Source organism: Mustela erminea, chromosome 11, assembly GCF_009829155.1.
Source record: "Mustela erminea isolate mMusErm1 chromosome 11, mMusErm1.Pri, whole genome shotgun sequence".
NCBI classification, from domain to species: Eukaryota; Metazoa; Chordata; class Mammalia; order Carnivora; family Mustelidae; genus Mustela; species Mustela erminea.
This window is the reverse complement of record NC_045624.1, coordinates 33,445,475-33,465,191: the sequence shown is the minus strand read 5'-3', so window position 1 is coordinate 33,465,191 and position 19,717 is coordinate 33,445,475. Positions and strand designations below refer to the sequence as shown.

Below are 19,717 nucleotides of genomic sequence, written 5' to 3'. Positions count from 1 at the left end.
TCTGGAAAAATATCTTTTTCTTTTGAGTCTCTATAAAATCTCCCACCGCATAAGACTTCGTAATAATGTGAAGTGTCTGGATTAAACAAATGCACCCCAGGGAATTTAGAATTAATGCTCTAACATATCTTTAAATAACCTCTTTTAGATAAACTCTGGTTTAAGCATTTGTAAGATATCATACCAACCTTTGTTTTTCTGATTTTCTTCTAAAGAACAATATCATTGATATGAATCTGCAAAAAAAAAAAAAAAGAGGAGGTTAATATTATTAACTCTAATAATACTGTTCTTATTTGATTAATATGTTGCCATTATTATAAGGCAAAAAAATACAGTGGCTACAGAATGTGGGAGCTCTGGTCTTAGGCACCACCAGATCTATAAAAGGAACACGTGTCTTCAAAAAGTAGATATTATGATAGAATAGTAAGGGAACAATATATGAAAAAACACAACTAATTACAAAAATGCTGTACTAGCAATTATTTAAAAGATGGGTAAGGTATTCCTCTTGTACATGGGCATCTTTGCTCAATAATTTTCAGAGCAGTTACCATATACTATTACAATTACCTGCTTATTCTGTTGTGTTCCCCATACTAGAATATAAGCTCCTCAAGGGCAAGTTTTCTTGTGTGTTGCTTCTTACATTGTTAGAACCCACCCCCCTCTTACACAGCCCTTGCCCATAATAGGAATCCTATAATTATCAATTGGTTGGTTAACTGACTGGATTTGGCTGAGCCCTACTTTGAACTGCCAATCCTTAGGGGAAGGTACCAGAACAATAAAGGGAAGGTGAATGCAGGAAAAGACCAGTGATTTCCATGACAAATCACAGAGCAGGAACAATGGATATGCACAAGGAAAAAAAGAACTCATTATGCATTAAACTAGAATATATAGAATAATCATTAAAATGAAATTGAGCCCAGTATAGGAGTATGGGTGATAAGGAATCAGCAAACCAATCTAAATAAATTGTCAAAAGCAATTATGCGAGTTTGGAAACAAGAAAAGTACTTGAGGAACCTGAGTTAATGTAAGAACAACTTAATAAAGATGGGAAATAATAGATTTGGATGCCAAGAATTAGTGAGATATATTTTTGGTACCCATGAAATTCTACAGCAAATTATTAAGCAGCTAGCCTATGATGACATGGAAAATAAAGTGAAATTTGCTAGGAGACAGGAAACTGGAAACAAGAGAGTATTGTATGATGACAAAAGTATTGGCTTCACATTCCATATGCATTCCCTGGTCACTTTAGTGATTTCACCTTTTCTCTCTTTGTTATGAGTTGAATTGTGTCCTTCCCCACCCACCACCCCCCCAAAATGTTGAAGTTCTAACCTCTGGTATCTGTAAATATGACCTAATTAGGAAATGGGGTCTTTGCAGATGTAAATAAATTGCTCATTAAGATGAGGTCATCTTGGAATAGGGTGAGGCCTTGACTCGTACGTCTGGAGTTCTTACGGGAGGGAAAGAGACACCAACAAGACAGACACAGAGGGAAGAGTAGTTCCATGTGATGACAGAGAGAGAGCCAGGAGAGAGGAAGCACGGAAATCTCCCTCTGAGTCCCCCAGAAGAGACCACTCCTGTTGATACCTCAATTTTGGACTTCTGGCCTTCGAAACTGTGAAAGAATACATTTCTGCTTTTTAAGCCACCAGTTTGTGGCTTAAATTTGTTATGAAAGCCCTAGGAAACTAATACAGTGTTCTATAAAATAAAATTAGTGATGCATCTTCCTAAGATGATTGTCAGGAGGATTATAATATATCAGTTCTTAATTTCAGCGAAGCATTTTACAAAGTCTTTTATAATGTGTTCACTGATAAAATACATCACAAGAGCTCAGTTATTAGTGAAGCAAAGTTGTTAAAACTATCAATCCCAAAGAGAACTGATTAATATTTCAACATGAGCCTAATTTTTCCCAAAATTTTCACTTGATATATTAAAAATAGTTCTCAGACCTTGGATATCTATATTTTAGGCCTCTTGGAAGACAAATGCAAAGATAGTTTGGGAGACTGACCTTGAGTAACATTTGTAATGGTGGACACAGAACCTTTCTTTCTTTTTTCTCTTTTTAAATTAAGATTATTTATTTATTTATTTGAGAGAGAGTAAGCAAGAGAGAGAGTGTGCATGAGGTGGGGTGGTTGGTAGGGGCAGACAGAGAGGGAGAAGCAGACTCCCTGCTGAGCAGGGAACCCAACTTGGGGTGGGGGTGGGGGTTCAGTCCCTGGGACTCCAGGATCACACCTGAGCTGAAGGCAGATGCTTAACCAACTGAGCCATCCAGGCACCCCAACACAGAACCTTTCATTTCTGCATTGCTGTTTAACATATTTAACAGGACTCAGCTAAATACGTAGTATGGGTACTGCTCAAATATGGGGGAAGAAAACTAACTTGGGAGAAATAACATTGACTGAATGCCAAAATCAGCATTTAAAAATATAAAGTTATTATTATGTTGATTGTTATTATAACAATATGATTTAGTAATAATTATTATTAAAAACAATTTAATACTTTAAACCCCTAATAGTACTGGATACATAATACTCAATAAATTACTATTATTATTAATAGTGTGATAGCCTAAGATAGTGGACCAAACCCAATTAGGTGGAAAATACACAATATTTCATGTGGGTTCAAAATTTAAATAGATGTAAGTTGGGAAATATCCAGACTCCCCATTAATTTATATGGGATAGATTTGGAGATTTCAGTTGACCAAAGACTCAATGTGTGTGAATAGCATTTTTTGCGGCCTTTAAAACAAAAACAAAACAAAGCAAACAACAAAGGTGAGGATTTGGGATGAACTAACATGTATATGCAAACCTATGATAATTTACGAAGAGGGAGGACAAGAAGTCTGTTTTTCTAAAAGCAGTGATGCTCCTCTTTAAGTTTAGCCATGGTTAACATGGTGCAATGAGGGAGGTAGAATTTTAGAGGAGATGAGGGATTTCTGTATATTCTTATCCAAACTTCAGGAAGATTAAAGGCTGTAGGATTGCAAATCTGTGCCACAGGAAGTAGATCTCAGTGGAAGACATTTTTTCTACCTCTTAGAAACAACTGAAGGTTTACAAAAGCAGCTTCCAAGATGTACTGTGGCCAGCAGTAAGGAATATCAGACTCACTCAGTTAAGACTGAAGTGCAAAGAATGACAACAGACATTTGAGGGGCTAAAGGAAGATACCACCTAGAAAGAGCAACTCACTCTCAAAGATGCAGAGGAAGCCCTAAACAAAAGGGGGACGGAGGGCATTCGACAAAGGATAAAAACAAAAGCACCAATGAGATAAATTTCCCCCTTACCGATTGTCAGGAGCATGGCTGATACCCAAGAAAAGGGGGAAGGTAGAGCAGACTTAATGTTGCTAGTGTGGCCTTTTGCTAATTAGACTTCTTTCTCAAGGCTCTTGGGGCTATCACAGGCAAGTAGGAATGTTCTGGATGTAAAATGTATTTTCCTGGATGTTGATTAGGACACAATGCCTATGATACTCATCACAGATATAACGCGGGTTCTTTATACTTGAGATCTTTCTAACACAAGGTATCAAATAGGGACAATTGCTGTATGAGTTTCCTGTGGATGCTGTAAGAAAATATCAAAAATTTGGTGGCTTAACACAAATTTTTTATCTTCTAGGACTGAGGTCTGAAATCAGTCAAGGTGTAGTCAGGGCTGTTCTTTCTGGAGGCAATAGGGGAGAATCCATTTCCTTGCCTTTTCATATTCTAGAAATAGTCTATATTTCTCAGTTTGTGGCTCTTTCTTCCAGAGTACATCATTCTTATCTCTGCTTCCACAGTCACATGGATTTCTCCCTGACTCAAATGTCTGCATCCCTTTTATAAGGACTATTATGATCACATTGGACCCACCTGGAAAATCTACCCATCTCAAGATCCTTAATCACATCTGCAAGGTCCCTTTCACTGTATAAGGTAAAATCTACAGGTTCTGGGAATTAACACAGGGATATACTTGGGGGACCTTGATGAGACATACCAAACCCACTTAAAAAAGAAAAAAAAGCAACACATTATAAGGTATGGTAGGGTGTGGAAGCATAAAGTAGGTTTGCTTGTTTCACAAACACTTACAGTGCTTTTTATTGGCCAGATGCTTTTTTAAGTGCTTTACAAATATGAACTCATTTAATCTTTATGACAGCTCTAGGATGTAGGGATGATTATAATCCTCATTTCACTGATGAGAAAACAGTGGCAGAGAAAGGCTAAGATACCTGCACATGATTTGGTGGTTATCTACAGTTAGTATGAATCCAAGTCATGTTTCTTAGCTGGATGGCCTTGGCACCGTGTTTTCACTGGGAAAAGCCGACTTTATATGGTTGGTGTGGGAGTTAAATAAAATAATGTAAATAAAGTAGCTGTCACAGTTGTTGATTCATAAAGTACTCATTATACAGAAGATGATAAAATAACTAAATATATTAGAAACCTTGACCAAAAAACAAGGAAAAGAAGAATAAGGATGGTTAGGGAACTGGAAACACTATCAGTTGAAAAATGGTAGTTTAGTTTGGAGAAGAAAAGAATTATGGGGACATGATAGCTGTCTTGAAATATGTGATGAACTTTCATGTGAAAGGGGAAGTAGATTTATTTTAATGTTCTCCCATAAAACCAAACTAAAACCTAAGGGTGGAAATTACACGGTGATAAAAACTGGCTCAAAAAAAAAGGAAAGTAAGAAAGAAAAAGATCCAATAATTAGAGTGATCTACCAATGAAAAGAGGGCTGCCTCTGGATTTTGTAAGCTTTTAGTCTGTTAGAATGTGCAAGCATAGGCTAAATGACTCTTTGTAGTATATAAAAAAATGGAAAAGGTTTCAACAATGAGAGGGACATTAAAATACATTCATGCATTTATTCAGCAAATATTGACTGACCACCTTCTGTGTGCAGCGCCTGTAAGGCCCCTTACAACTCCAAAAATAATAGAATCTACTATTCTATGAATGAGCAAATAAGAACACATGTCGCATAAATAGACATAATTTCAGGCTGCTTCTCATTGGAAAGGTCTACTAATTCTTTAACTCCAAGGCTCTCTGGCTGGTCTAGTGTAATCTACAATAAGCCTTTATTTTCACAATCATTTTTTACCAGTCACAGGAAGAATTTTCCTAGAGGAAAGCATCAGTTTTTAATAGGAAAAAAAATCAACCAGTTTTACATTCCAAGAGGAAGAGTTTTCTTAAAAGAAGAGAAATGAATTCTACCTCACAAGTTTAGGTGTTTTTCTTTTTGGCCTATGCAATCAAATATAATAACAACCAACATCTTGTAACTGAGAGAAAGGGAAAAGATGGGACACTTCTCATTTAATCTCGACCATGTGCCACTTTTGGCAGAGTCTGTGCTTTGCCATTGTCTCTAGCAAAGGTATTCAGAAACTTCACCCCCTCCTTTGAGCTCACAAATTAGTTGTAGTAGAAATCTATCCAGCCTGGTTTGTCCTAGGTATTATTATGATGCTATCTAGCTACCTCTCACCAAATCCCCCTGGCTGTGGGAAATTGTTTTTAGAGAATTATCGGAATTACACAGTAAATCCAAGAAAGTCTCAAATGCCTGGGAGGAATAGGGCTAGTATCTATACCACCCACACAACACATCATCATGCACTGATTACACAGTTGTTAGTATGTGTCAGAATTAACCAGATAACTGGAAAGTCCTCTATTTTTTGCTGTTTTCAATATTTTCTTTGCAGAAAGTACAGAGCAGGGATAAGAATAACCCTTAATGACCTTTAACGAGCTCTTGCTATATGATGGTTACATCATATGAACCGTCCTGGGCAATCTTTTCAGCACCTGGCTGGGCAGGTACCACCCCTAGCTTCTCTAAACAATGGGTTGGGGCCCAAGATTAAAAGCCAAAGGGACATGGAGAGCTCCTGAGCTCCCACTGACTGACAAAGGTTGCCACCACAACCTTCTTAACAGAGACAAATAAGTTAGAAGAAATATTGGGACGTAATTATACGTCTGTATTTAGATCTCTTTTATAGGCGTAAACAGTGAGCCAAAAATGGGCTTAGAACACTGTATTCCAGATAACCTGTGTTCCAAATGGTTATGATTAATTTAAATATAAAAAGCACTGCAAACCCCTGAGGGCTAGCCACATCACTGAGTTATTAAATATCATGCAAGAGCCTGTATAGGTGAGAACATTTTTTAAAATATGGTAAATTTTCTTCTCTTCCCCTTCAAAATGCCCCCAGGCACTCGTATACATTATGGACACCACTGGCCTAAAAATTCTCAGTTGAGGGAAAAAGAAATCCAAAATCCTTGAATTATAAGAGCACTAAAAGCATCTAAAATGATAACTATTTTGCCCCTTTAACACCAAAAGATCAACTGATTCTTATTTTTCACTTGGAGTTGACCTTTATTTAACCCATGGCATGCCAAAGTTATGGCCTGAAGCGATTTTTTCAGTGAATGCCTTGACTTGGGACAAGAATAGACATTTCACTCACCTGTCTCTAAATCATCATTTCATACCACTGCTGATGGTCAGTCTAACAAAGAAAACACATTTCTCAGCATTTACAAAACACTAAAACTTTCTATTCAATTATTTATCTCTTCCACTTCAAATATATTCACAACTGGAAAATGTTTGCAAGTTCCAAAATAATCTGCATTATTATTCAGAGTTATTACTAAGCTCTTCACTAAGATGTTTGTGCTCAATTATATATTAAAAATAGCCAGCTGATTGTGTCTGCTTTACAAGTTTAAACAGTTTCTTTTGATCAATCGACTGCCTGCTGGAATCTTCCCATAACAAGGAAATTAACTTCCAGGTATTCTGGTGGCTCTTCTCCCCCCAGATAAGTCCTGCGCCTATATACAATTGTTCAGGGCTATGTCATTATTTTTTAATGTAATAAATGAGGTGCATTTAAAGGATTTAGATGTGATTAGTATAGTCTAACAGTCTTCCTCTAACAAAAACAAACTCAATAGCTGCATGTTATGAAAGATTACTATACTAAAGAGAAAAGTCCAAAAGTACAGTAGGAAGTATCTAATTTGGAGATTAAGAATTTACGGCTGTAAGGGCTGTGAGGCACCTTTGTGAGTTATCCAAGGGAGAATGCAGATTCTCTGGAGATTTTTAATGATGCGAACAGCTATAATTCTGAGCTGACATAAATGGGATCCTGGATATAGGTAGGCAGCATAATAAAATAAAATAACTCTATGTAGAAAAGGCAGAGATAGTCTGGCTCAAGGGTGTCTAGAAGATATTGTTCAGTAATAACTATTTATATGGACATAATTTGGTTGTAGCATTTGTCTTCTTTTGTGTATTATTGTCACATGGTTTTATTTCCTGGGCAGCAATGATCTTTAGAAATTCATGAAAAAGGAATCAATATCAACCATACATGGATCAATATCAACCATATATGAAACACTTGGTTAAGTATTTTATATTAGTTATCTACTTCAATGTTTTCAATAAGCCTATTTATGAATACTCCTTATTGCTATCAAACGGAGAACTTGAAACTCAGCAATCACAAATAGTTTGCACCACACTATGTATTTAATAAACAGAATACTAAATCCAGATCAGTTTGACTTTCCAAACTCCTATGTTACAGAGCAAAATAGTCTTATCAGTCATTAAGAAAAGTATGGAACAGCCAATGAAATAGGTCAGGAAAGAGAAAGGATTTAAAACTAATAGAAATAATACATGATTATTATTTATAATGATCCAAGTAACTATATATAAAACTAAGAGAAACAACAAAAAGTGATTGTAAATAACAAGACTTTGAACATACAAATTTAACAAAATTTTTAAAATTATATGCACAAGGGGTGCCTAGATGGCTCAGTCAGTTAAACATCTGACTTTTGATTTTAGCCCAGGTCATGACTGAAGGTCTCAAGATCAAGCCTTGTGTTGGGTTCCACGCTCAGCAGGGAGTCAGCCTGAAGTTCTCTCTCCCTTTGCCACTCCTACTCTTGCTTGCATATGCACATGCTCTCTCTCTCAACTAAATAAATCTTTTAAAAAAATAAAATTACATGCACAAACTTATGAATATACATTTTAAAAAACCACTCAACTGTATACTTTAAGAGAATGAGTTTTATGGTATATAAATGAGTTTTATGGTATATAAATTGTATCTCAATAAAAAGTTAACAAAAAATGATTATTCTGTCAGTTAATATGGGGGAAAAGGAGGTGAAATAAGGACTATTTGCTGACAGTATGAATATAAATTAGAACTTTTCTCTGGGGGGCAATTAAGCTTTGTTTATCAAAAGTCTAGTTACTACATTTTTAAAAATTTATTCTAAGAAACTAATTGGAGATACATCATTGGATTTATATACAATTATATTGTATATAAACATATATACACAACATAGTCTTGTTTATAATAGTCCCCTCCAAAAGAATTAAAACAACAAAAGCTACAAAACTCCAGGAACTCCTAAATATACCTAGCTATCTCCATGTAAAATCAAGTTTCAGAATAGTTTAGTTCATTGGACATGTTCACAATGTTAAGTGAAAGGGCAAGAAAACAAAAAAGAAAAAGAAAAACGAAATCAAAGGTTAGAAAGAAATTAGAGCTGCAGTAAGTGGATTGCGAGAAGACATTTTTGCAAACATAGATTGGACAAGATAAAGGAAGCTGGGTTGGGGGAAGGGGGTGGGATTATGGACTTTGGGGAGGGTATGTGCTTTGGTGAGTGCTGTGAAGTGTGTAAAACTGGTGATTCACAGACCTGTACCCCTGGGGATAAAAATATATGTTTATAAAAAATAAAAAATTAAAAAAAAATTACAAAAGAAAAAAAAAGATAAAGGAAGCTGATTGAAAGGTACACTTCAATCAAGAATGAATTCATTCATTGGTTATTGGGGAAGAGGCTGTAACTGATGTAAGAGATCAAAGAGTTCTGGCTTGTTCTGTTTGTCGAACCAAGTATGGGTCAGGGAGGGAATACTACTCTACAGCGCTTTCCCTCAGATATGCCAAGCCTACTCCCTTCATGGAACCTTTGCAAAAGCTGTTTCCTCTCCCTGGAATTTTCTCTCATATTTTTGACTAGGCTGGCTCTGGACGCATACTCCATATTCATGTCCCTGCTGAAAAGTCATTAAACGGTAAGGCCTTCTCTGCCTGGCCCAAGGCACTTTGCCTAAGATTCACTGAATTCAAATCTGTAGTTCAATAATATCCCAAGGTGTTCTCAAACACCTTAAAATTTGAGAAGTACCAATTTTATAGTCTAGGATGGAAACTTCATACCAGTTCCCTACATAATTGTCTTCATAGTTCTTATCCATATCTAAAATTCTCTCCCCCTTCTTATATTCTTACATCCCTGTTCCACGAGGGTAAAAATCCTTTTGTCTTTTTGTCTGTATTCCAAGTTCCTAAAATCATTCTTGATGCACAGTTGGAACACAGTGAATGTTTATTTAAAGAAAGCACAGGATGGGGACAGAAAATATGCCTCAGTAATTTTGATTGAAGACATACTATTTCATGTTTCCTTAACTGTCAGAGTTACTCTGTCTTTGAAGTTTTATTATTAAATATGGAGACAAGAATTAGTAGATTAATTGATTAATATTATAGCCCAAGACATCATATGTAAATAATATCTGTGTTTGCAATAATAAATCCTATCCAATAACCTTCTGAAGAATAATCAATATTATCATATATAAAAATAAAAACTATGTTCCTAAGAGAGTTAAAGATATAACTACCATATAATCCAGTAATTCCACTCCTAGGTATATATTCAAAAGAATTAAAAACAGGTATTCAAACAAAAACCTAAACATGATTAATAACAGCATTGTTCATTATAGCAAATAAAGTGGAAACAGCCCAAATGGATAAACAAATGTGTTGCATACATACAATGGAATACTATTCAGCCATAAAAAGGAATGAAGTCATGATACACATTATGACATGGATGAACCTCAACAATATGTTAATTAAAAGCCAGACACAAAAATGTCACATACTTCTTAATTGATTCTATGTGAAATGTCTAGAACAGGCCAATCCATACAGAGAAAAAGCAGATTAATGGTGGTCAGGGGAGGGAGGGAAGGAGGAATGGGAAATGCCTACTTAATGGGTATGGGTTTATTCTGGGGGTTATGAAATGTTTCAGAATCAGATAGTGATAATGGTTGCACTTTACCATAAATGCCCTGGAAGTCACTGAATTGTACACTTCATAATGGTTAAAATGGTGAATTTTATGTGATGTGAATTTCACCTCAAAACGTAAATAAAAAGCAAAAGACTATTTTAAAATGTAGCACCATTTAATTGGATTGACTTGCTATCAAGAAATTTTATGTTACAGGCTTACTATTTCTAGGTCAGAGTTCTAAATCATAAATATTAAGTGGTGATTATCTCTGTCAGACAGAGATAAGACAGGGAAATAAGGTAAGAGAAATGCGTCTGGGATTTGCCTAAACCTGGACCCAAATTTCTTTGATTCTTGGCTAAAAGCCTGATTGGCCCAAAAGGTCAAATGGAAAGGAAAAAGCAGTCAAGACTAAATCAGTGAAATAAAAAATTCATTAAAATTTAGCTATTGGGAGGAAAGAAAATAACCTTCCTTTCTTCCACTACAGATAAAATTGACAACCTAATTTTCAGAACAGGTAACAGATGTACAGCTGTAGCTAGGTGCCCAGAATTTCTTCTCTACAGGGAGATGTTGGAAATAAATTTAGGAAGAGCCTTCAGACTTACTAAGCCATTGAAGTTGTAATTGTTGTTACATTTGCAAGGGTTTATTAAAGATCATCAGGAAACTTGGCATTAAAAAAGTGTTTGCACTTTAAGCCTTTACAGTTAATTACATGTTGCTGTGACTAAGAACTTCAAAAGTGACTTTTATGAACTGTGCTATTATTTAATTTAATAAGAACTTCTTATAAAGTCACAGGTTAACAAAAGTTCATTAGTAAGTTAAATGTTTGGAACTCAGGAAGCATTTCCCCACAGAACAATGTTAACTATGGTGGTTGGACTCTATGTCAACAGGGTATGATGGGCCAGGTAACCTGCAACACCCACACCAAGAGTACTAAAGAGCACAACGCATATGTCAAAAGATTTCCGTGGAAACATTCATTTTGGTATTCTGGGACCTCCCCCTCCCTCCAGGGTATTACCAATGCTCATTCGTGCCTTCATCCTTTGATCACTCATTTAACAGGCACTGGACAAGTTCTATCCCTTTCCACCAGCCAGGTAGTAGGCTCTTTGCAACTTGGCATAAGAACCTAGGGGCTTAGTTTATAAACTCCATCATGGTGGGGTCTTTATAGGGGCAGAAGATGGGATTCTATGGATAGTAAACATAATGAGGGTTGGGGACCAGTAAAACAGAATAATGGCGTGGGAATTACGCGTCAGGCAAGCCGCCTAGCCACCTCTCCCCATTCACCACACCATAGTCAACACTGGCTTTATCCTAGAGAATCCTGGCAGAGGATCCTGATGAGGCCAACAAGATAAATGATGCCTTTTCTCTCTCCACTGTTCCAAAGGACAGGGACCAGAATTGGGAAATGCCAGGAGTGTTAAAACCAAACAGGTGTGAGGATCAAGATCTCATATTTACTTCCTTCCCATCTCCCTTATCTTGCCTGAAAGCAGAGGCTAAAAAGAATAAAGGAGGAGGAAACACATTTATGGATGTATAACCATAGGTGAAAATGCTGTATATGAGGAATTGTATGAAACAAAAACACGGGTTTTCTCGCAACTGCTGAACTCTTTAAAGAATCACGTTACGGACTAACAAAGATCACCACCTAGTGGCCCCAGCAGGATAATTGCACTTGAATAAAAGCACAGTGAAATCCAAAAATACTGGGGTTTGTTATAAAAAAACGTAAGGTAACATTGAAGCTTCTTCTTTCATCCCTTGGATTTCAATCTCCCGTGTTCCTTTTACTCTGGCCTTGTTCCTCCTAGTTTATAATTCGAATTGTTTTTAAAGTATTTTATTTACAGTTATCATTATTTTAATCTTCACAATGAGCTGCCTACTTTGTCACATTTTGAGCTCCTCCTCTCTTTTTATTATATGCCATAAGCGCCTAAGCATCTTAACTGAAGTCAATCTCTTTAAACAAAACTTTTGTCATCCCACTTCCCTATTACAAGCTTGAATGCTTAAGGATCCTGACATGATCTTTTACAAGCTTTGTGTAACCAACCCCACACTCCACTCAACATACATATTCCCCGTGCATTAGGCTACTTCCATCACTGTTACTTCGCTGCTTCCGAATCTCAAACACAGCCACCCTTTTACCCACCTCCAAGTCCTCTGGGCCAATCCAAATTCCACAAAGCTCACTTCTTTTTTCTCTACTTTCTGACATTCGTGGTCATTACCATGGAGTTTAGTATTTTAATTGTTTTCTAATTGTTTTACACGTACTATTCTGCAAAGGAAGTTTCATGGCTTCAATACACTTTCCATAAATCTCAGTATGGTGTTAAACAGAACATGAGAGTGCAAAAAATTAAATGGCTGACTTAGAAAGAGACAGTGGTCTGGTGGTGGGGGACAAGGGAAGAAGAGGGAGTGTAAAATGGGGTAAGATTTCTGGAATCATATTCTATGAAAAATAAATTCTATCCACAATTAACATGTAAAATGGAAGTGACAAATTAGATAGAAAAGTACCATACCCCCAAACACGAGGATGCATTTAAATATACTTCAAAATATACAGTACAATTTAATCAGGAAAGTTTGCTGCAGAAGATAGTTTGGGTGCAGACAGAGAAGCTCACTTCACAACACAGGAGGAAAAGGAAGTTGTTGTGAAGCAGGTAAGGAAATGTTCACTTGCGTTCTCGGGTAAGACAAAGTTTTGCTTCTTGGAGAGCAGCAGCAAACCTGCTCCAGGGATGTGAATTACAGACGCACGAGATAGGGGCACACTTGGAAATAACAGAACGAAGAGAAAGTTCTCTGCACTCAAACTCTGGCAGACAATTCAACCAACTTCGAATGTGAATGGAAATATTTTACCCCCAAAATGTGAATAATAAAACAAATAAAATATTAAACAATCTACTCAAATGAAGAAGTCTGCAGAATAAGTAATGTGAACTTGAAAAATCTCATTAAGTGACACCAGAATTCTATTTCTAGTGCAACTGCAAGTAGTTTTATAACTAGGCCTCCAGTAAAATAATTAGACTATTTTAAGGGGTAGCAGCTGATTCTATCTTGAGGAAAGAAAAAAAAAAAAGGCTTCTCCTATGTAAATCCCCCCCCAATTCCTCAAGCTGACATTTCAAAGGCATCACAGAAGGATAATTACTTATATGCTGTATATATTGCTATTTTACCACAAAAGAGGAATACATATGAAGGCATGATGCAAGCCACTGTAGAGGGAAACAAAGAACAAAATGCCATAGACCCTGTCCTCAAGTGTGTTTCTGGGATAAGAAGACCAATATATATTCAATAGATAGTAAATAATTTCATGGTAGCTTTCAAGTATGTATACCACATACTATGCATAAAATCTATATTTTCATGCCTCAACAGATACTAAATGTCCATAGTTGGCAAGATGTTATGCTGGACATTTAGGGAATAAAAAGTAAAGGTACTACTAAATTGACCCTTGAGAGCAGTATGTCTACTAAGAAATGTATGGCAGGTACAGCAAAATAGGGACAAGAGATTACTTGATAGAAGAGGTAGACAGTGATTTGTCTTAAAGCGCATGCATAGTTCAAATATACAGGGTTGAGAGATATTAAAGAAAGCATTCCAGGCAGAGGTTTTACCGTGTGCAAAGTCACAGAGTTGGTAAAGCTAGGATGGGTAAGAGAACATTAATTTCTTTTACTGGGATGTATGGAAAATGTGACATGAAACAATGAGAAATAAAATCAGAAAGCTAGATTGGAACTAGAATATGGAAGTCATTCAATTCTAGGCTGAAGAATTTGGCTTTACTCTAGCAAACAAGAAGTCATTAAAATTTTGAGCAGCTGAATGACACGATCGGGGCATTGCTTGGGGGCAATTAACCAGATGACAATGCATGTAATGGTCTTGAATGTGGAAGCTTGGGGGATCCCTTTAAAGGCTATATTACAGTAGTTTAGGGAAAAAGTAAAGCTGGTGATATATATTGTAGTGACCAGGAGAAAATGGAAAAGAAAATTCCAAAAGATCCTACAGAAACAAAATTGAGATTTGGTTGAATCGATTAAATATGAATGATAATTGAGAGAATGAACTCAAAGATGATGCCACTTCAAGAAACTAAGAATAAAAGAGGAATAAGGCTGGTATCTTTGGAGAGTTGATTACTTCATTAAGCCATATTTTCCTGCTTGAAGTGCCTTTCAAAAGGAAATATCTGGTTGTGAATTACAATATAAGACAACTGAGATCAGAGTTAAAGTTGTAGATTTGGAAACCATCTAGAATGAATGTATAAGAACTGAACAAACTGAAATTTCAGAGTTTGTACAGATGGCAGCAAGGGAAATCAGTTTGATGACTTAGGAGCAGTTAGCTCACCATACCCTCCCACTGTATTTAGTCCTCTACCAATATGTTAGAAGGTGGGAGTTTTACACATTAGAGAAATTAAACCAAGCAGTAGAAAAAAATTCCCCAAAAAGGTCATTATAGGAAAGAAACTTAAAGAAAATGAGACAATGAGGAGCATCTGTGTGGCTCAGTCTGTTAAGCATCTGCCTTCAGCTCAAGTCATGAACTCAGGATCCCGGGATCAGGCTCCCTGTTCAGCAGGGAGTCTCCTTGTCCCTCTCTCCATCCTTCACCCTTGCTCATGTTCTCTCTTGTTCTGCTCTCTCTCTCAAATAAATAAACAAAACTTAAAAAAGAAAATAAACAATGAGAAAAAAACGGAGCCTAAAATTAATAGCCTCAGAATGACAAAAGAATGTATCTTATGAAATAAAAATCAGGATGCACTAAAAATAGCAGAAATCAATTTTGATTAACTAAACAAACATAAGAGACTATCCAAAGAAGCATAAACAAAAATGTGATGGAAATAGATAGGATAAAAATAGAAAATAAGGTATTAATTGAAGAGTCAAGCGATCCATTAAAAAAAAAAGAGGGAATGAAATGATCAAAGAATTAATAAATTGATAAATAAAATTTACTAGATCATTAATTTCCAGTTTGAAAAGACTATTAAGCAACTAGCCTAAGGCATGACAAAAATCACACTCCCAAGAAATTTTAGTGAGAAAGAAACCTAGGATCAGAACTTGAGATGAAATCTCAACATCAGTAACTGGGGAAGCTAGGAAACAATGGAGATAAGCATTCAAAATCTGAGGAAAAATGATTTTTGTTCTAGAATTCTTTACCATCCTAATTATTAGGCAGGTGTGAGGGTGGGGGGAAAAAAACTCACAAACTTGTGAAATTCTGAAATTCTGAAATTCTGCATGTTCATTTGATCCACTACTGAATAATGTATGTTAGTCATTTATGAAAGTAAAAAAAAAAAAAGAAAAGGAGTGGAATTCAAAAAACTAAAAACTGGGACTCCAACAGAAAAGAAGACAAAGGACACCTGAAGGATTACTATGTCCTGCGTCTACACAACAACCTGTACAGAGTGAAGCAAGAGAACAGAGGACTCCTGAAAGGAGAACTCTTGAGACAGTGGGGAAGGGGGAGTGTTTCTCTTAGAGAAACTGTAATTTTAGGAGTTTGGAACAGGTCAGATGGAAAGTTTTATCTGTTTCAAATATTGTTACAGATTTTTTTTTTTTAATGTTAGCTTCCTGGCTTATTGTTCTTTATTGTAATATCAACCTTTCTGAAGGGATTTGTTTTAGATGGAACTCTTAAAAATGGTTCATGACTGGACTTAGGTTTTTTCATCCAATGTAATAATCTCTGCTTTCAGTAGGTGAGAATAATCTCCCTAATCAATAATGAGGCACAGTCAAATGTCTAAAACAATTTCAAGTAATTACTCTCAATTCTTGTACTTACAGAAGATCAATAACAAGTAATTCATGCACAGACACAGATCTGATGACCATACTTTGAGTAGTACTGGCCTATAGTTTTAGTTTAAATTTGATTTATAAAAATAAAAATTAGGTGGGTGCCTGAATGACACAGTCAGTTGAGCAACAGACCTTTGGTTTTGGCTCAGGTCATGATCTCAGGGTCGTGAAATGGAGTCCCACAAGAGGTTCTGTGCTTAGCACAAAGTCTGCTTGAGACTCTCTCTCCCTTTGCCCCTTCTCCAACTCACTTGTTTCCTCTCCCTCTCTCTGAAATAAATAAATAAAAATAACAATAAAAAATAAAAATTAGTTGTTTCATACAGTCAATAGTTAAATAAATATATTGACTTTTTTTTGCCATTTCTTGGCTCATCACTGTTTCTTGTAATGGCATCAGTTTTATTTTGATGAATAATTCTTTTCTAAAAATATTTATATTTCTAAAAATGGGTTTATTTTGACCTGACCCTAGAGTAATAGTTTAGCTAGGTATAAAACTTTAGATTATAATTATTTCCCTTCACTACTCCATTGTCTTCTGGCCTCTGTTGTTGCTGATGAGAAATTTTCAATTAATGAATTCTCACCCCTTTTAAGACATCATTCTTGGGGTGCCTGGGTGGCTCAGTTGGTTAAGTGGCTGCCTTTGGCTCAGGTCATGATTCCAGGGTGCTGGGATCGAGCCCTGTCTAGGGCTGCCTGCTCAGCAGAGAGCCTGCTTCTCTCTGCCTCTGCCTGCCACTCTGCTTACTTGTGCTCTCTATCTCTCTGTCAAGTAAATAAATAAAATCTTTTAAAAAATAATCATTTTTTTCTCTCTACTTGCTTTAAATATTTTTGCTTCATATATTATATTCTGTTTGATATGGATATAACCTCACTTATCTTTCTAGATATGGAGAATGTAACTTCAAACTAGTATGCTCACAGCTTCAGTTCTATTGACTGTTTTGAATTTTACTTCAGAGGACATTTAGTTTGTGCTTTAGAGAAGCTATATATCCTTTGGCTTATTTCTTGGTTTAGTTCATCTATCAGTGTTTTTCGAGGGGATTTCAAATTTAGAAAAGTCTTATAAAACCAAAGACTATACAAATATTCAGATTGGAAAAACAAAACAAAACAAAATCAAAGTAACTTGACAAGGTGTTATTTAAAGGTAAGTAGCTGAAGAGTAATATAGCAGCAGTGTCTAAGTGTGACTGGGTTAGAGAGGGCAACAGAGAAAAGCTGCCACATAAGGATGTATCATGTAGAAGAAGAATTGTTACTGAGAGACAAAGGAAAACACAGATTTGTATTTTCTTCTTCATATGTTGCTTTATGTTGGCACACCATATTTCAATAAGCATATGGAAAACATTAAATATCACTTGTGTATTAAAGGTAATAAAATTGATTTCTAAGCCTCACCAACAAAGTGGTAATAGAACAAGATCTAGAACATTAACCTTTTTATATGGTTTTTCTCTTGTCACCTTTCTGGTTCCCAGTATTCTTACATTTTAATAATTTCTAAAGCTAGTTCTTAGCCAAATTGTGAAGAAAAAGAGGCTGTTGCGATTCTCCCAGATGTCTTTCCCTGTTGTACTTTTTCCTCTTTGATGGTGGTTCCCTGTCACCTTCAACACCCAGTAATCTCCTCCCCCACACATTATAATGCTAATGATTCAATATTTTTGTCTGCATTCTTATTGCATTACTATATTCCTGCCACCATTAATGCAAGAACACACATACATGAGTGTGCACACTCACAAACACACACACATTGGCAAATTCCTTTCTGTTCACTTACAGATCTGAAACCCTATTCACTAGAAATCTCCTCAGACCAAACAAGTGCAGGTTAGGTGTATTATTTCCTTGCTATGGTTTTGCTACCATTGCTCTTACCACAAAGTGCTCACAATTTGTTTTCTTATCCATTCACTAGCTAGACTAGGAAGTCCATGAAAGCTAAAACCTAATCTGTCTTTTTCACTGTTGCCAATCTGGGACAGCATAACAAAGATGCAAGTAAATGAAAGGAATTATATCAAATGCAGAGAAAAGGGAATGAAAATGATAATATGGTGACCCTTGAGAAAAACTAGTACTATATGTTTAAGACTTGGAGGAAGTCCAGTGAAGAGACTGAGAAGGCACATGTTGTCCGAACACGGAGTATAAAGATCTGTAAACTTCCAGGTAACTGTTCTAAATTTACTTCATATTATTACTGAAATTCCTATCTAAGATACTAAATGATAAAAAAGAAATTAAGAAGTGATAAATATCCAAATATAGGAGACCAGGAAGGAAACATCAGTTGGTAGAGCTTTTATCAAAATTGTACAAGATAGAAGCAAATAAAAAGATAGTAAAAATCTTTGCTATGAAAAGTGTGTATAGTCTATATTTTAATTCACAGCAAAACTTATTTAGAAGAAAGGAAGGGAAAACCATGCGGAAGTAATAAGACATTTGAATCCCAGAATAGAATCATAAATTTTTATGTTATCCATCCAATATTCTGTAAGTTAGACAGGACCTTTGTTGTCCACCTCAGTTTCGTATGATAAAAAATCTCCCCAAAGCTCTTGAAAACTGTCAGCGTTGAGAAACCTTATCTAGTCTCACACAGCTCTCAGACCAATCAAGTCTCTATCACTTCACAGTTCTTCATAATCATAAAACAATTACCAAGTCCCCTCTAAGTCTTCATTTTTTTATACAAAGTGTACTCAGTTCCTCCATATAGCATAGCTTATGATAACATCTCCTCTGAAAAATTCCACTACATAAGAATTATCCAAGCATGCCAGAAACGGAATATAACACCCCAGATATAAAATGACCAATCTAATTGTGGTGGAAATGGACCTCTCCTCATTCTATGTATCATATCTATTAATATAAGTACTACTAGTGTTTCTCTCTTCTGTGACATGACATGGTTTATTAATCTGAGTTCTATTTAGAAAAGAAAAGATCAAAGACTTGAGATTTAAAACTAATAACAACTAAGGTTTAAGTATGGACTCTACCACTTACTAGTTTAGGTTAGTTAATCTGTCTTTAAATTTCTATTTTTTTCTCCTCGTCCTGGCATGGAAGTTTCTTGAAGATAGAGATTTTTGCATGTTTTATTGTTACATCCTACTACTTAAAATAGTTATTGGCAGAGGTAAGCACTTAATAAATATTATTTGCATAAATCAGTGAGTGACTGAATATTTATAAAATGAAAATGGTAACTGAGTTACAGCTTTATTGTGAATGTCAAATGAAGTAATATATGCAACTAATAATTTTAATACCAGTGATAAATATGACTGCATTAAGCCATATTTCCAACCAACTAATGGACAGCTCCACCTATGAATCACAGACACATCAGGTTTAACCTTTGTACGACTGTTCATTGAGAGCTAACTTCTAGTCCTGCTGTTTCTCATTATTTCTCAAAGATGTCCTTCCATCTTCTTTCCTTTTGCCAAGATTCTGCCTAAGTTAAAGTCACTCAAAGTATAGTATAAACACTAATTTAACTATATGACATGAT

At 35.7% G+C, this 19,717-nt stretch overlaps 1 protein-coding gene across 1 annotated transcript in view; it reads right to left on the bottom strand.

Annotated features, from left to right (window-relative positions):
• Nucleotides 1-19,717, bottom strand: part of TFEC (transcription factor EC) — a 175,205-nt gene that overhangs the window by 121,195 nt on the left and 34,293 nt on the right. The window contains exon 2 of the mRNA XM_032304336.1: nt 189-236. The gene's annotated coding sequence lies outside the window, so the exon portion shown is untranslated. The remainder of the gene's footprint in view (nt 1-188; nt 237-19,717) is intronic.